General features: G+C 50.3%; 1 long non-coding RNA gene across 1 annotated transcript; it reads left to right on the top strand.

The window, feature by feature from the left end:
- The first annotated feature begins 1,324 nt into the window (after positions 1–1,324).
- On the top strand, positions 1,325–16,700 carry LOC309448065. Its single transcript, XR_014185719.1, has 4 exons — positions 1,325–1,425; positions 2,996–3,161; positions 3,768–3,898; positions 16,450–16,700. It is a non-coding gene; the product is annotated as an uncharacterized lncRNA (long non-coding RNA).
- The last annotated feature ends 1,919 nt before the right edge of the window (positions 16,701–18,619 follow it).

Below are 18,619 nucleotides of genomic sequence, written 5' to 3'. Positions count from 1 at the left end.
GGTGTTTCTGTGACTTGAGCAGCTCCCAGAATGTGACCCAACACACTTTTTTCTCCCCTTTTTTGCAACAGGAATGTAGCACCCCACCCCCCCAGCCCACACTATGTTTAAGATCAGAAAATCCCTTCCCTGGTCATGTGACAAGTGTCTCACCCAGGCACGTGACATGACGTCACCGTCTCCAGCAGCCAGGTGAACCGTCCTAATGACGGTGAAAAGCACTGACTTCACAGGTGGCCTGTCACCTCACAGAGAGGATTAAATATGACACCAAAAAATCCGTTTACTGCAAAAATAAAAAAAACCCATCAAACCAAATACACCCTTCCACCTGTTTTTCAAGGCTGCCGGCGGGCGCATGCGCAAGGCCCCCGTCTGCCGTGTCCGCCATCTTGGAGAAGGGCAAGAGTCAGGTCAGGAGGCCCCGCCCCCTCGGTTATAAAAGGCGGGCGGGGGAGCCTCGGCCCCTCAGTGCGGCGCTGCGCTGCGGCCGGGATGAGTTGGTGCGGCGGAGGCACTAGGCCTTTTCTCCTCGTTTCTTTCTATCTATATGTTTTTTTTTCCTCCGCTGTACGTTAGACCTCACTCTTAAGTTGCTCTGTGTGTATTTTGGTGCGATGAAATCTAAGTCTCATGTTCACCAGCTCTTGGGGCTCCCGGGGCCACCAAGAGGCCTCCAGGGCCTGGGGGAGTGAGGGAGGCTTTGCCTGAGGTTTCTCTGCACATGCCCTTTGTTTGTGTATTATAGTTGCTTTCCTTGATGGTGAGTGAACAAACAAGACTTACAGGCCAGAAATGGATTCTTAGAATTTTTCCTATTTAGAGTTAGGAATAGCAGCCCAAAAATTGAGGTTGAGTGAGCTCAGATGAAGGTCATATAGTCCAGTGCTCCTGTTGAAAGTGGTGTCGGCCAGGAGGTCAAACCGGGAGGCTCAGGCCGTGGTTCAGGTGTGGGAGTGCTGGGTTTCGAAAAGAAAGGTCTCGTTGTTTGCAGGAGGGATTAATAAGTGTGAGTGGATGGGCCTGTGTGTCTCAGGGCTCCCCCAAACACTTGGCAGCAGTTGCAGACTCTGAAATGCAGCTGCTGGCGATGAAAGGCACCAGCTGCTTTGCTCTGGGAAGGGATGGAAGCTGCAGGGAGATTTCAAAATATTTTAGCAATAAGGGCTTCAGAAGCTTAAATAATGAAAAATAAATGAGTCTTTTCCCAGTTCTGAGCATACAGACAGGCCTGGCTCAGTCTTGGGGCACAATGCTTTGCTGAGGGGGTGACAGTTTGATGAGGATAAATGTCCTGCTGCTCTTTGTAGGTGTCAGGTGATTTGCTGGTTCTGTTCTGGCCATTCAGCTCCAGTATCCAAAGCGATTGCAAGCTCCTGCGGACGCAACAGAAGCAAGACTAAAGCAATTACGGGCAAGTCTAAGGTCAGCTTTGCAGCCTTTAAACTATTTGTACTTAAATATGGCACTGAGCTCTCGGCAAACAGATGGTTTGACCTTCCTCCTGTCTGGCTTGTCGGAGCGGGTTGGGCTGCGAGTCGCTGAGTGTTTGTCTGGGAAGGGAGCAGGGTGGCTGAGCCATCTGGCTCGTGGCTCTGAACGTGCTGGATCACTTCAATTGTCACATTTTGGGATGGATCCGGCATCGATATAAGCAGCTCCCTGGCAGCACCTGCGTGGTTCAGAGCCCAAGTGATGAAAAGTGGCTTTTGGAAGGGAAAAGGCTCAACATGGTGTTGTCGTGCTGTCGGATGCAATCACGCAATCTAGAAAAAGCCCTACATTTTAAGGAACAATCCTGCAATGGCTGTGACAAATGTTTGGAGGAGACCAAATGGAATGAGTTTGTCCTTATGTCCGTGGCATTTAAAAGCTGTGCAGCCTGCGTTCTGTGTTGCGTCATCACGCCAAAGTCAAGTAATTGATGGGCCCAGTAACAATCTATATGAGAGTATTAAATGCCTCGGGAAGATGAAAGAGACCCCAGGGAGCTTTTGGCATCTGTCACTGACACTTTGGGAAGGAGGATAATGCCAGTTGCTATGTGGAATTTGACCTGGGCTGGCTTTTGCAGCTGGGGCATGTGGATGAATCCTCTGGTCTCTAACAGGGCTGGGTATTTTCAGCTCACAGCCCGTTTTGTGACTCAGTTGCCCTGTCGTAAAGAAGGGACGCTGGAGGTTGTAGGCGCAGGGGGAATTGCAGCTGTGGATTTATGGAGGGACCCATCTGGCTGGGCTGGGTTGGCACTAGATGGACCGTTCTCTCTGAATGAGAAAATGACTTGTTGATCAGATGGTGGAGTTAGGGGTGAGGGGAGGGGGTGTGCTCGGAGCATGATGTGCCCAGGCAGCCAACCTCCCCTTCTGTCCATGCCCTGTCCCCCTTTCTGGATGAGTCATGTCCCTTCTGTCCCTTCATGTGGCCAACAGGAGAGACACAGGATTGAAGTGGAAATTTGGGCCATGCTGGTCCGGCCCATGCTGGCACCAAAAGCCGGTTAGAGCCAAAGGTTCCTGCTCCTTCTGGACAAATACCTTTTGTCTTCAGCAGGCAGGAACACGCTGAGCCCCAGGCTGCTCCCTGCATCCCTGCCCTTTCTCAGCCATATCCCTGGGATAAACCACCAAATCCTGGTGTCCTGTGCAGGCAACACTAAAAATAAGGTTATGAAAAGGGGAGGGAGGCTTGAACGCTGCAGCGTGCTGGCTGGTTGGGACGAAGAGCACACAGACACGCTTGGGCTTTTTCTAATCTATAGACTGATCAGTTTTTAATTCCATGGGATCCAGGGAAAGCCCTGACTGGATAGAGGGAGTGACAGCTTTGTCTCAGCCCAGGCCAGCCATGCACAGGGGAGTCTCCTGGCTCAGGGCTTTTAAAAGTGATTGAGTGCAGGATAAAACAGTCAAGCCTGGTGTGGGTTGTCGCAGAACTGGTAGCAATGCTCTTTTTTGGGGGGTGATGGTACTTAAAACCTTTAATTCATGTGCAGGAAATCTTCAGCGATGTGGCTTGGGGACAGTCGTTATCTCTTCAGGGCTCTGCAGGGGAAACAAGCTGGCGTGGGCTTGCGGAGCTGGAGTGGTTGGATTTCTGCAGAGCTTCACAAGAGGGCAGAAAACGGCTGCGGAAGCGTCTGTGGCTCTGGAAGCCTGACAGTGACTTTCTGATGGGAGATTCTTAGGGATGCTCTGCTCTGTTCAGAGGCAGAAGTGTATTGTGGCTTTGCCGGGCGAGCTGGTGTGTAAACATGCAGTGAGGGAGTAAAACCAAGAGAAGCATCCGTGCTGTGAGCACCCTGGGCGTAGGTTGTGAGCAGAGGCACAGGGGCCGTCATCCCTCTGCCTGCTGGGGAGGGCAAAGGGGGATTTATTCCAAATACAAGTCTGGGGAAGGTGGGAAAGAGACATGAAGGGATGGGAGGGTGTTTACTCGGGGTTATCGGAGGCTGGAGAAGGGATGGTTGGATGTGGTTGTGTGGCTGGTTGTTCCCTTGTTCAGATAAAGTTCAGCCCCTTTTGTCAAACACGCTGCTTTTCCTCTTTCCAGCAGTTGCCAAGCAGAAATTGTGGTTCAGACTAATGCACTGGCCTGATTTTTCACCCCTGCTCTTTTCCTAGTGAGCTCATTGCACCTTGGGCTCTAACTACTCAATAACCGGTTTCTCTGGGGCGAGTGTTTCACGTTGTTTTCCTTTTCCCCACTTTTAAAGCAGAAAGGATGACCTCTGGATAATTGTGCTCTCTCCGTCGATTTGTCTATAGGAACAGAGCGCAGGACTCGCATCCTCCTCACCATCCGTAACCCCAGACAACACCCAGCCCCTCGCTGCGGGAGCAGATGGAGCCGCGCGGAGCAGACGGCCGCCCCAGACGAGCTTATGGTGTAACCTCAGGTGGGAAACGCGCCGGGCTGCGAGCTGGCACAACAGGAGCGCTGCAATGATGGAGCCGGGGTGCCAAGAATTAATCTTACCCCGCTTCAGTGCAGCAAGAGCTGCGTCGGTGGGGTCTGGGGGTGGTATCAGCAGGAGTGGCCGTGCTGCTGCGGGAGGGGTGTGACAAAAAGGGGTCTGGAGCCTGGGGTGGCCCAGGGATAGGCACGCTGAGGTCTTTTGAGGAGTAGAGAGTAATGGAGACCCAAATAATCCACCTGTGACATTTTTGATTCCTCTTGTGATATATAAACTCAAAAGTCTCCCTGAAATTGGTGCTGTGTTGGTGTAAGCGTCGCGTTCTTTGTGTGCGTATGGCCTGTTGGGGAAAGGCAGGAGGGCTTTTGGCATGAACTAAACAAAAGCAAAGTCCTATCTCTTAAACCCTCGTCTGTGAGGTGGGATTTGCCAGGGGTGTCCAGGGAAAGTGCAGAGCAGAGTTCAGGGCTGGTGGCACCTGGGCCACCAGTTTTTGCTGGTGGCGACTCTGGCCTGGAGTTGGGACTTGCTCACATGGATCTGCTTTAGGAAATCGGTGCGAAAGCCTTTAAAATGATTTACAAGCCAGCTTCTCTTTTCAGTGTTGTTTTTTTTTAAGGAACTAAAAATAAATCTTTAGTTGTAAAGCAAAATAAAAACACTGCCATCTTTCATTCCAGTTATTATACAGTAGCTGGCATTCTTTAGACAAAGCTTAAAATAACCATGAACATACCAGTGAAAATAAATGGGTGAGTCATGTTTGTTAATGCAGGATTAGAAGTATCGCTCTTGGCTCTCCTACTGTGTAACATCGCGTGCTCTCTCAGGCAAACACAAGGTTTTGGCGAAAGAAAATTTAGGATCCATCAATTTCAGGACCTCCTGAATGGAACCTGTGTAAGGAGGTTTTAAACAAGAGACTATTATTTGTTGATTTGTACAATTGCTTGCACTGTGGTGTCATAAGCGCTGTGTAGTGTGACCTGTTGGTAGGAATGAGGCTTATGCCTTGCCCTTTGGCTGTGCAAGCCTGATTTTGGGGATTAAATGGGACAACTTGCTCAAATACTCACCTGTAAAGCTGCTGTGACTGCTCCTGCTCCTGCTGTCCTCTCTCCTCTCTCGTGCAGGAGTTGAGAGAGGAGGAGGATGGTGCCAGCATGGTGATTTCAGAAGGTGCTCATGGGCTTCAGGCTGCACAGGGTCCATCATCGACTCTTTGACTAAAAAGACCCCAAATTTCTCCTCTTTTTAAGTCTTTAAATATCCTCGTTCTAATGTAGGCCAGCAAGAGGGACTGCTCATACTTCTAGTCAAGAAAACAAGACAACCCAACCCACTGGGGATGGGCAGCACTGCCTGCTGCAGCAGTATTGCTAGTGTGATGCTCTTTCCTACATATTGTGGCTCTGGGTCCTGGTGTTGTGCTGGTCGGGACAGACACAGGCTGAGAACTACCACCCTGGGGGGAGAATCAGGAAGAAAATGACTGAAAGGTAATCTCAGAGTGCTACTGCGTGTTGCTGACAGAAAGCATTAGCGTTCGGTTCCTGGGACAGAGCTTGGCTTCATTAAATGACTTAGTAGTGATGCATATTAATTGAGAAGGAACATATTTTCGTTATTTATGAGGGAGAGTAATGCTTTTTCACATGAATATTTAATCAAGCACCCTTCTTCCCCTGTTTAGTTTCTCCTCCTTGTTTCGGTTGAGTTCAAGTGCGTGGAGCAGTTTGGATCCACGCGCAGAGTTCCCGCTTTCCCCCTCGCTTAACCCTGCGAAGTTAACAGGAGCCGGCACCTTGCGGTGAGCAGCGTCTCGCAGAACAGGAATTTATCCTCTTACTGCAATAAACTGTGATTGCGTCCCCTCTGCTGTGCAACAGCCCAGAAGTCACCCGAGCTGTCTCGCCAGCCAGCCTGGCGTCCCCAGCCCTGCCGGAGCCTCGGGTGACTGTCAGCACGCAGCGGGCAAGGTTATTATGGGTGACAGCACTGTCACCCCTCTGAGACATCACGCACCAGGGCTTACATTCACTGGAGACAATAAATGACCCACCTCTCTATTTTTTTAATAGAGAGAATGGTCTTGCTGTTTAAAAATCCTGCCTTGGCTCTACCGGGAGCCAAGGATTTTTGGGCAGTTTCCGCTCGCTTTTCTGGCAGCGCATTTTCCTCGTGCCCCGGAGCCGTGGTGGGGCTGGTGGGCGCCTGTGTGCGGTGCTGCACGGAGGTGGCTCTGATGGGCTTTGGCAGCGCAGAAGAGCAGCCTCTGAGTCCTTGCCAAATGTTTTCTTTCTGTTTCACGTGGTTTGGCTCAATTGTGAACCCCAGAGGTGGGAGCAGCCTGAAAAGACTTTCAGAGAAGGGAGTGTGTGTGTGGGGAGAGTCTGGGTGTCCCTTCACTCCTGTTTCTTCTTTGGGGCTGTGCTAGGGTTTAAGTTGTCCCCGGACCCCCCTCCCAGGTGGTACAAATGCTTGCCCTGACATGTGTTTTGGGAACAGATTCCCATAAAGCATGGAAGCCCCTGAAATCCAGGGGAAATGGTGAAGCTGTCTTGGCTGGCAGAGCTGCAAGCGTCTCTGCATTGTGTTGACCTCTTTGTGGTTTGCAGACTGGGGTACCGTATGACTGAGTCTCAGGAGGACTGTGAGGTAGAAGGCTGAGATCACACCCAAATCCCACAAAAACCATCAGCACTTTTCCTGCAGACTCTGCAAGGCAGGCAATACAGTTTCGTCCCATTTTATAGCAAAGTCTAACAGTGAAAACACTCCACTGGGAAGCAGAGGTTGGACCCCAGCCAGGAAGAAGTTTTTGCCCTGAGGGTGGTGAGGGCCTGGCCCAGGTTGCCCAGATTGGTGGTGGATGAACCACCCAGGCCAGGCTGGACGGGGCTCTGAGCACCCTGAGCTGGTGAAGATGTCCCTGGTCATGGCAGGGGGGGCACTGGGGGAGCTGGGAAAGTCCCTCCAACCCAAACCATTCTGTGATTCTGTGTTTTATGGTATCATAGCTTAAACACCAACCTGCTTGCTGCTCATTGACTGGTCATGTTAGCACTAGCTGTGGGACACGGGAACCCCCTCCTCCCTCCCTACCCCTGCGAGCGTGCACCGCGAAGGGTTTCATGTAGGAAATAGAGCAGAAGGAATCGTGCATAGCATGTGTTCCTTCTAAAGATAGCACGCTGTGCCTTGCATCAAGGATCCTGCCACACTCGGCATCCACAACAACTCCATCGTGCTCCCTTTGCGACGGGTCTCCTGGCGCGCTGGGAGGACGCCAGACCTGGAGTTCCTGGGACTTTTCCATCCTGCTGCAGTGGACTAGAAAATGTATACATGGAGCATGAAAACGCGGGCAGTGATGGTGGCTCGTGTGCTTGCTGGCACTGCAGGTGTGTTTTGGGGGGTCTGCAGTACACTGCTGTAAAGTGAGGTGCGTAGAATGGGGCAATTTCAGCCTTATCTGAGCCCACTTGTGTCACCAGCACCAATATGCAGCCTCTGCCAGAGCGGAGCAGCAGCCTAGCCCTGTTTTATGGCCTTGACGTTGGCTGGTGGCCCCATGTGTCACTTAACCCAGCTCCAAGTCTATGATAGCATGTCCCCAATGTGCTTTTACAGGAATAGCTTGATTTCCCGGCCTGAGCCCTGTGTTTTCTCGCCACCCTGGATATCGGTGTCGTGCTGGGGATTCCCTCCATGCAGGGAACTCCATGGAGTCTGGCTGCAGGCGCTGGCGGGCAGCCGGAGCAGATGTAGGATCTGGGCCCGGGACTTTGACGGGATTGTTCAGCGCATTAAATCCAACCACGCTTGCTGGCCCCAAGGTCCACCATCTGGCACGCCGAGCCTGCGCTCGCTGCGCTGTTGCTGTTGAGAAGGGCCGTGGCAAAGGGGACGGGAGCTGGGGAAGGTGTTTGTCTTCAAAATAAGTCTCAAGCCATACTGGTCGTGAGTCTTGGGTTACCGTGTGTAACCCTTCATCTCTACCCCAGCAGCAGCGGAGGGTCACAGGGTGGCTCTTGCTATTCAGCACCCTAGGTCTGGATTTTCTGGGGACTTTACTGTGATTTGTGGCGTCCTTGTGCAAGGTGCTGTGGAAATATGTAGTCCCTGTGAAAAGCTGTCCCTGTGGGAAAGAAGGGAGCAGCAGCTAACCCCCCTTTGGCAACTAAAGGGAAGAAAATATCTCATAGTTCTTCCTGTGAAAATCCCCCATATGCCCTGATATTGCAGAGCTCTGGCTTCTCCTGTGGAGCAGGATGAGCCTGACAGCTTTGCAGCGATCAAGAAACCAGAGGGAGAGAGGAAAAGACAGACAGTGTACATGGGGGAAAAAAAAGTCACGTCAAATCACATTAAAGCAAGAAAATCAGTTGCTGCAGACCTGAAAGGAAAGCACTGTCTGAGGTGAGCTCTCGTGGGGTTTGAAACGCGTCCAGCCGTGCTGGCAGAAGGGATTTGCATTCTTCATGTGGCCTCGGGTGCGCTGGATGGTGTCACGCTCTGTGCGTTTTGAGAGCCTGGGTGTCGAGGTGGGAAAGGAGCGTCACCCGCTGTGGGATCCCTTACGGGGGACGTGCAGGCTGGGGCACAGCGGAGAGCAGGAGGTGTTGGAGCACATGGGGGGACTGGGGATATCCCCGGGGTGTCTGGGCCATCAGCAGAGTTATTAACTTAATTCTCCCCAGCAGCAGTGCTGCACTGGGGGGACTGGGCATTACTGGGGTTCCCCATTGGGGTTTACCTGCATCTACCATAAATTCTCCCCTAGACTCCATTTTTAATTGATTTCTGGATTTTAGTGTTTACCTGCCCTCCCAGCCTCTCCCTGCTGCCATCTGAATACCAGCACCGCTGCTCTTTGTCCTGGTTTTTTAATGCTTGGTTGTTTTCTGAATCCAAACGTGGTGCCACAAAACTGCGTTTACCAGAGATTATCTGAGCTGATCCCATAAATGTGGGTTTACTTGGTTATCAGAGGCAGGTCGGTGTTTAGGGCTTTCTCCTTTGCTTTCTCAGATCTGCCAAGGGTTTGTGGGACCCCCAAATGAAAGGATAGGCTGCTGGGGAGACAAGTGCTTTCTTGTTTTTAGGATTATTTTGGTGAGGATAGGGAAAACCGTGGAGGCCCCTGCCTGGGCTTGCAGGTTCAATAGCCCTTTTTTTCACTTTCCTGTCTCTACAACCCCCAATCACTGCATATTTAGTAGAAGAATTATTATTAAAAATAAACACAACCATGCTCACCAGAACAGGGTTAACCACCACTGGGCTGAAGTCGCTGTTGACAGGATTTTTAAGTTTCCTGAAACAACATGTGCTGCTGCTCTAGCACTGTGGGTTTATTGTCCGCTTAGTTTTGCTTCTGCGTTAATAAACCTCCCAAATGCCAGAAGACAAATAACTCCTGGCCAGGAGGGAGCTCAGCACAATGTGTCTTCTCATGACAGGGCTGGTGGGGCACAAACCTTCCCTCTCTGAGTTCAGCTGCGTGTCCAGGTGGGTAGAAAGCAAAACAGAGCTGCTGGAATCGGGACGGGAGCAGCAAACTCGGAGCTGGGCACAGAGTTTCATGAGTGGTTTCGGGTGGTGGGCTCCAGGTAGAAGTGGCTGAAAATCTAGGTGAAGATGTCCCTGCTCATTGCAGGGGGCTTGGAGTAGATGAGCTTTAGAAGTCCCTTCCAACCCAGACTGTTCTGTGATTTTAAGATGGTGTCATCAGGCACCGGTGACACCACGGGGTGATGGAGGTTTGTATGTTACTGGGAACTTGGGATGGAATGGCTGCTTTCTCCACGGCTCGGTGAGGACTCAGCTTGACAATGTGAGCGTTCTGTTGCAGGGCTGAACATGTGACTGCACTGTGGTGGAGCGCCCGTCTCCAGCTTCTCCCCAACGCTGCGTTCACACCACTGCAGATTTGGAAAAAGCAGAACACCTCTTCAGCCGTCACACAGCAGCACCTTAAAATAGAGGCGTGCTGGTGCGTCACACACACCTGGGGAGGTGACGTTGGCCGGGCGCTTGGGTTGGGAATAGATCCTGCTGCAGCGTGAGCTCTGGAAATGGGGAGAATTCAGCCACCTTCATGCAAACCCAACTGAAAGGAGCTGCTGTTCAGCTCCCCAGCAGCTGTGTGTGCCTTGCTGGGCAAAGAGGTACATGTGGTTTAGTGGCCCGGACGCCGAGGTCAGGTGTGAGAGATCTGCTTGTGGTTCCTGATGTGAGGCTGCTGGAGGAAACCTTGTGCCTCAGTTTCCTCTCTCTGAAGCAAGTTTAACGTTTTCAACTGCAGCTTTTTGGAACAAAAGTGGTCTTTCAGTAGTTGTGTAGGGTTTGGGTGCAAGTTCTGCCACAGCCAGGCTGCCCAATAGTGCGTGACTGTCATAGACATCCCATCGAGGCAGGGGCCAAATCGAAGGTTTGGCCCCAGGTTTCTGTGTTGGGACAATTCAGCCATGTTGCAGAACTTTGCAGGAAGGGTTTTTCTCAAAGATCTCTCAGGCTTTGGGGAGTGTCGGTTGGAGGCAAGCAGGGCTGGCAACAATGCTTCGGTTTATCTCCACTTGCTTAATGGAGTTTATAATCAATTTTCTTAACAGCCTTGGGTCTGAATGGCCTCCTAAGGACTTGAATTCTGGAAGTGCCAATTCTCGGAGCGCCCTAGGAAGAACAAAGTCTTGTCATTCTGCTAGCGGCTTCCTTTGCAAAGCAAAAAAAACAAACCTCCTTCTCCCAGCTGTGCCTGTAAAATGAACAAAAACCCAAGGTGCAAAACATTTTGTCCCAAATCTTCTCGTTAACGATGTTGGTAGAAATGACAGGCTTTGAATAGGTCTCAAAGTGGGCTGTTAGGGCCCGGAAGGATGCAGCTGGTGCCTTATACAATGGAAAATAAGCCGGCTGGCAGCAGGCGAGCCGTGGGGTTACTGATGAGAAATGAAAGATGGTATCGGCTTCCTTCAGTGTTTCCCTATCAGCTGCTGCAGATGGACATATGGAGTTTCACCACCTCCAGATAACGTGGAGGTTAAATAGACATTTCTCTTAGAGGAGAGCATTCTTCAAATTGCAATTATGCCTGGGAGGGAACAAAGGCTTGTATCCGTCAGATATTTCTGCAGTGGGGAGATTTGCATCTGATTTTAATGCACACGGCTGTGTAAGAGTCTGGCTGGGAGCTGAAGACGTCTGGGGGAAGACTTGGGGAAATCAGTGAGGTTTTCTGCTTTCTGGAAAACATCTCCATGCTCGTCACACACACACACACGCACCCCCAGGCACCTGAGCAGAATTTGAGGAGCCTTGGGGCTCTACATGTGTGTAGGGAGGTGGCTAAACGTGCAGGTCAAGGGACCAGGTGGGGTGTCTGTGTGTCTTCACAGCCTCCCTGAGGACAGACATCGTGGCTAACGAAGCAGAGAGCCGTGTCCTGTGGCATCTGTATTAAAGCAGCACTGATAACCAGGGGCAGCAGGTTTTCTGGATGAACTCGTTACGCTCGGCTGAGCTCCAGTCCCTGGGCCTGCAAAGGTTGGTCTTGGAGCCTCACAAGTGAACCTTCCCGTCCACCTAGTGATGGTTAAAAATAGCCTTTTTTTCCTCTTACATATTTATGGTTGGGTCAGTGTGAGATGAGGCGTGAAAAGGCCACCCAGGGGATCCTCAGCTCTTCGTCCTTGGCATCGCTCCTGGGTGACAAGCGTTGCAGATGGGGCTGGGAGCTGCTGGCGTGGTTTTGTCCCCCAAACCCCACAGCTCACACTGTTTTCAGTCTCCAGAAACAGGAGAGGGGAAAAAAAAGGGAACAGATTGTGAATCTGAAGCCAGGATTTTTAACACATCACCTGGGTATATGCCTGAACGACTGAAAAATTCACAAGTCTAATCCCTGGCTTTCCTAGACGGGCAGTGCAGGGGAGCCTGTGTAGCTGGAGGTCAGCAGAGCAGTCTAAATAGAGCAATGCAGAGATTATTAGGTAAAATGGAGAGAGTGGGGATTAATGCAAGAACCAGAAAGGATTTGGTCACTGCTGAGCTTGCTCTGTTTGGATAACACACGGAGGCGCTTCCCGAGAAGAGCGGTGCAGCATCTTCCTGGGATGTATCAAAAGTAATAGCTTCAGCATTGAAAAAATTGAAGGACACAAACAAATCAGCAGCTTTGACTGGCTGCACTTGCTCTGTCTTTCCACCACCTGGGCCCAGTTGGTGTTAAAATAGGGTAAGAAACAAGCTCCTTGAGCTCGGATGGCTGTGATCGTTGTGTGTGCTGTGGGATAGTGCTGAGGGCTGTGGCATGTAAAGTGAACTTAAAGTTTTCTTCTGAAGCAAAATTGCTTTTTTCATTCAAAAATCTGCATCTCAAAAAAAAAAAATCAATCAGAAAGTGGGCTAAGCTGTGTGTCTGGATCTGGTAGGCTCAAGCGTCTTGCAGGATGCTCTAATGAAGCCCAAGGCACCGGCTCATATGCTGCAAGGCACAGCTGGATCTCCAGGCTGCGTCATCTTCCCAGGTTGTGCTGGAGGGGACAGCTGGAATTAAGGTCATCTCCTCCCCACAGCAAGGGGCCATCGATCTGTGAGGGGGTGCAAGGGGAAGCTTCTCCTTAGGAAAAGGTTTATAATCATTTGTGCTCCTAAGCTGAACACGTGCAGCTGGGCTTTGGCTCTTCTCAGGATCTGGGCTTTGGGGAGAATTCAGGATAAATGCTCAGTACAACAAGCAGGAGCTGAAATCTGTCTTCACCCATTCTTTAACTTAAAACAACCACCCCCATGCTGGGGAGCTGATGAACATCCCCCCTTCATCCTTTTCCTTCTGCCTGAGGTAGGGACACAATCCTTGTCACCCTGAGAGGGACGTCCCCGCCATCCCTGTGCCGTGTGCAGGGACAGCTTGCTGGGGACACATGGGACACGGTTCCGGTAGCTGCACACAGACCCCAGGGTCACACCGCCTGTGTCACTTGGCAAAATGAGAAAGCTCAATGAAGTCATCGAGAGATGTGTTGGGTATCCCCGAGTGTGGGATTTGGCCCAGATAATCCATCTGCCAACGAACGTGTCGCAGCACAAACCGCAGTGATGGAGATGCTGTATCAGCGTTGGAGCCTCCCGCGGGGCTGCGTGTCCTATATAAGCCACCAAATGGCAGGAGGAGGTTACGTGACAACCTACAAACCTGCTCTGGTTCTGGGTGACACCTGGGGACTTGCTGGAACCACAGAGGATGCCCCAATCCCATGCTGTCTGGGCATCGTGACCCCGAAACCAGCTGTGCACGTCCACAGAGGACCTGGCTCCTTGGACCTGGTTACAGCTTACAAGATACCAGTGAAGAACCACCGCTGGGGCACATTAATTTCTATGAAACACACCATCCACCCTCCCCCGTGTCCCAGTTATCCTCTGGATGAGGTAACCAATTTCATTTTCCATCCAAAAACCTCTGTAGTCTCGCTCAAGATGCTCTAAATCCCGTGTTTTCGCTGGAGAAGGACTCTGTGTTTGCAGCACATCCCTTAGAGCTGGATGTAAACCGAGTTTTTCGTTTCCCATTATTTCTGCCTTTGATTTTTTTTTTCCCCTCCCAATCTTTTCTGGGGATTTCTAAATAAATTTGTAAGGATGGACCAAACTTGGATGCAATCAGAATATTTCATTCTGGTTTTCATTCCTAGGAAGTATTTTATGTAGCATTAGAGTTCCCAGCCCTCCCATCTGGGTGAATATTGGGGACCCCTTCAGAGGAACAGGAGGAAGCGGGTGCTCCCAGTCCAGCAAACTCATCTTTTACCCATGATATTAGAGCAAAGCCGCGTGTTTGGAGCCTCCGAAGGAAGAGGCTGTGAAGTGGGAGCAGCGGTACCCCTGAAACCCCAGCTGCCCTGTGCTCTGGATACAATAGGATTGATCAGCCAGGGTCTGCATTCTGACATGAGTCTCTTCTGTGCTTTCCCACAGTACATCCTATTAGTCATCCTTAATTATTCAGCTCTAGTTGAGCAAAGCCTTGTCTCTGTCTATTTTTTTTTTGCTAGCCTGAAAACCTATATTTAAATATGAAGGAGTGGGAGGTATTTTTAATCCCAGCTGGATAATTCCTAAAACGCACAGAGGTAAAGCCTTAGCAGACAGCTGCTATGAGGACGCGCTGTTATGTTTCTCTGATGTGTTCTGTGCGTAAAGCCGGACTTCAGCACATCTTAGGCCGGGCTTTGCCCTGCTCTGTGCCTCCTGGGCAGCAGCCGGGTCCTTCCTGCAAAGTTTTGCCGCTGCGTGCTGGATTTGTTGCGTGTGTAGGGATGTTGGTGAAGCCTTTCGGGATGTATGTGCTTCGTCTCCACGTTGCTGCTGCCGTGGGTGCCCGGTCTCGCCCACGCAGCTCATCTGATGCCTCTTCCCCATCTCACCGTTTTAAGCTGGTTAAACTGCGTGATGTTTGGGAGGCGGGGATGTGTTGTGGCTCAGCAGAGAGGGACGACAGAGCTGCAGCCACTTCTATGTCATGGTGGCAAAGGGGCTTTTATGGGGTAAATTCAGGAGAAGAAACTTGTTTGTTTTGGGGCTGTTTCTTGAATAGCAAGAGAGAAGATGTGACACAGCTGGGGACACAGCAGTGACCACAGGGCTTTGTGAAAGGAGCCAGACATGAAATACTCTCTGGGACTGAAGTGTCACATGTGCCACTTTGATATGAGGGTCCCGAGCTCCGGGAGGGTTAAATGACTGAGCCAAGGGCAGGCGGGAGGCGGTGGCAGAGGCTCGAGCCTTTCTTAGCCTCCTCCCCACCCTCATCTTCATCACCAGCTGCCTCTCCATCCCATCACTTTGAGCTGGGGAGGCTTAGTCTTGCCTTGTAATCTTGATTTGGAGTTTCATTATGAATTACTTGAGTCTCATGTGCCGTTTTAAATTGATTCGTTATGCTAAGTACTTGCCAAATGCATAATGAGGGTCTAAATCGGTCCGTATGTAACAAGGCAGCGATTCAATTATTCCAACACTCATGCTCTGACAAAAGCCTCAATTATTGCTGTCACTTGCATTTTGGGACCTTCCCGCACACATACGTACAAACACACACACAAAATCCGTTGGAGGCACTTCATGCTTTCTGGCACCCGCCCCATTATTTATTATTATTATCATAAACGTTGCTATTTTCGGCTTCGTCGCACACGAGCGCGGGGCTGGGAGTTCGCCCTGTGGGGATTTGTGTTCATGAGAACGGGAGTGGCTTTGGGGGGGTTGCTGCTCCGTCTCTTCCAATCCATTCACAAAGTCTGTGTGGCAGCTCTTAGAGACCGATGGCAGAAATGAAAATGAATCAAATGAAGGGGCTATTAGCCACAGCACATCAAAGACAGCCTGAAAGCCTTCAGACCATCCAGCGGAAAAAGCTTTTATCTCTTTCTAACAAATGTTAGAAATCCAGCCACAACCATGATGGGCTCTGAGACGCCATTAGGGTGGTGTAAATAATTATAATTGCCATGCTAATCATGTCTTCCCCAGATTTCAGGGCGCTCCATGAAGGAAGCTCAATACCTGCGACCCATTTTACAGATGGAGAGATGGAGGCGCCATCACCTGAGGGCATTTCAGAGCCTCGGCAGCAGGGATGAGACCCTTTTTCCCCAAAATGTTGAGCATCACTTTGGGAAATAGTCCCCAAATAATCTGTTTAATGAAATAATGAATGATGGGCTGAACCAGACCCAGATGCGGGTGGTGAGTTGAGCCTCCCGGCTTTTCCGTGACCCTGATTTGCAGGGCTGAACGTGGGGGCGCGTGTTGCAGAAATGGGAGGTTTTTGAAATATAATAATAATAACAATACCTTGTGTGGGGTTTTTGCAATTAAAAAAATCACCGAGGTGCCTGTTTTTTAGGAGGGGTGTCCATAGCTTTGCTCCCAAGGGGGAGCTGCAGAATTGTGTCCCCAGGCTCTGTCCCCGGGATGCTGGAACCTGCCCCAGGTCCGAGTCCCACCAGCATCTCCCCGTGTTCCCATCGCTCCCCGGCCAAAACGACCTTATCAGGAGCCAGAGCTGTGAGAAAAAGGTGAAGTCAACTATTTCCTCTCTCTCTTGCCTGTTCTGGGTCTCATTTTGTGCTTCCCCAAGAGAAGAAGGGGAACAAAGTGGAGAAAGCACAAGATTTGCGTTAAAAAAAGAAATAGAAAGCAAGTGGCAGACAAAGAAATAAGGTCAAAGGAGAGAAGGGACTTTCAGTCATTTTGGGGAGAATTCTTCTTTTAAGAAGGTCTTCTCGAGTTTTCTCCCCTTTCTTGCCATCTCCAGGCTATTAATAATTCAGTGATTTACATTTGCAGCACAACCTTCCTTCTCGGGAGTCATTTCTGTTTGCAATGACCTCGGCGAATTAATGCTGGGCGCTGCCTTTTGAACCGAAATTGATTCCTTCGTGGAATGAAACTTTTGCTTGGTATTCACTGATACTTTTTTTTTGATGTGTTCATTTATAATTGAGGTTTCTTCCTTTATTTTTCAGGGGAGGAAAGGAGTAGCGAGACTCTTGCAGCGCAGCGTTTTCTGCAGGGTGAGCTGTGGAAGCGAAGCAGCCGTGAGTCAGCATCCTCCTGCCTCTGCCACAGCCGAGCTGTTGCTGGGGTTACTGTCACAGGTGACAGCGTGGATCAGCCTTCCTGTGTCCCCAGCCTGAGCTAAGACCTGCTTTTCCCAATATATACATGAAAAAGCCCCGCCAGGCTCCAGGAAGCCTCCCCCTCTCCAAAGAGAACATCCCCAAATTGGTCATAGTGTCATTTTAGGCTCAGAGAAATGGAAAAGAGGAACGTGGCAGCTTTTGCTTTTGAGGTTGCGTAAGGAAAGGCATTCGAGAGCATCTTGCGCTAATTGTTAGCGGATCTCGTTGGTTATTAGTAGCTCTTGCCAAAATGATGTCAGTCAGCAGAATGAACGTGTTCACTGTGGCGCCCGGGGGTGATGACCTGGCGGGGCTGTGTCACCCATCGCCCAGTGTTGCGCCCCTTGTTCCCCATGGAAGGGCTTAAAAAGACACAAAAGCGACTCATCCGCCACCCCTCGCTCCGTGTTCGCTGTGTTCCTCTTGCAAACACCCTGTGACAGGCGGGGATTTCCGAGCGGGCGTCCAGGGTTTCTCAGAAAGGCGCCGTGTGAGGAGGGGGATCCTGGGGAAGAGGGGCCTTGCTTAAAAAACAGGAAATCTGCTTAAAAATATATCAGAAGGTTGAGCTGCTGAGCCGGGGGCCTTGGGCTCTCCTGCAGCCTCCCTGTGGTGCTGCACAAATTCCCTGGCTGCAAATTGGGGCTGGTTTGGGTTTAACAGCTGGAAATTCTTCCCTTTGCCCACTGGCCGGGAAGCACCAAGGTGCTGCTGTGCAAATGCATCTCCCCGCAGAAAATACCCCTCCTGTAATAATGTTATGGGGGAGGGAGGACTTGTCATAACAAACCAGTTCCCAGCACCGGTGATTGAGGATTAAACTCATGGTGAAGACGGGGAGGACAGACAAACAAGAATTCCCCCTGGATTGCCAGCAAGAAGTGAATGATGACCATATTAGCACTTAATGCATTGTTTTTTCTTTCAAAGCATTATACAAACATTAACTTAATGAACTTAAGCAGGAAGCCAAGGCTGCTGTGATGTGTTTTGCCTGGTGACCTGTGCAAGTTTTAATTTTCTATTGAGCTATTTCCTTTCAGACCAAAAGCCTGAGGCCTGTGTTATGGAGCATCCTCGACTTTGTACCACGGCTCCTTCCTTTTCTTTCCATGACTTTATCCAACTCTAATGGAAGTTTGATTGTTTCGGAGTAATTATACCACAGAGAGTTTGCTTCTGTTTGGCAGAAGGCAGAAAGTGATGGCTGCATCGTCAGTTTTCTGCAGCGGCAGCTTGAAAACAGTTATTAAAGAAAAGAATTTATGGTAAGAAGAAATTCTGGACGGCCAGCTCGATGAGAAAGTCGTTCTTTATGAAGTTTCTGATCATCACCGTGCAGGTACCATGGGAGTTAGGAAATAAGTCCCAGTTAAGCTTCTTGTAGAATCATGGAAACCTTTAGTTTGGAAAAGACCTTTAAAATCATCAAGTCCAACCATTATTGCCAAATGCCACACTAAACCATGTCCCTAAGAACATGGCTTTTAAAAACAGAAAATAATGTTTTTTAAAAAACAAAAAATTCCTATGAAAGGCTTTTTCTGTTCCTTCTCGGCTGTCCCCTACCCATCATCTTCCCCATTTTAACCACCAGCAGTTTCACCTCCGGCAAAACCTTTCGTGTGATTTTGGTGAAAACCAAAGCGCTTCCTTGCTTTGATTTTGGGGTTCATGTAGTTGCATGGGGGCTGCGGGTACCCAGAGCTGGGTCAGGGTCCCCCGGTCCCACCGACCCTTTGGGGACTGCGATACTCTGGGGGACAAACATGGCTTTCTGAGACCTGGCTTTCCGAGACCTGGCTTGTCCCCAGTCTGAACGTACCACTGTTTGTGTTCCTTGTGCTAACTCCTTCCTAACACCAAATCTGCCAAGTGATGGCTCTTCCCCAACGATGCCGAACGCTTGTGGGTGATGGAAGTCGTGTCTCACTCGAATACAACACGACGGCAACACGTCATCCCTCGTTATTTGCTCCCGGGCTGCATCAATCAAACTCCTTGCAAGCTCATA

The sequence above is a fragment of the Streptopelia decaocto genome (assembly GCF_964273445.1).
Source record: "Streptopelia decaocto genome assembly, chromosome: 19".
Classification (NCBI taxonomy): domain Eukaryota; kingdom Metazoa; phylum Chordata; class Aves; order Columbiformes; family Columbidae; genus Streptopelia; species Streptopelia decaocto.
Note: the sequence above shows the minus strand (reverse complement) of the source record. Positions and strands in the feature narration are given on the sequence as shown.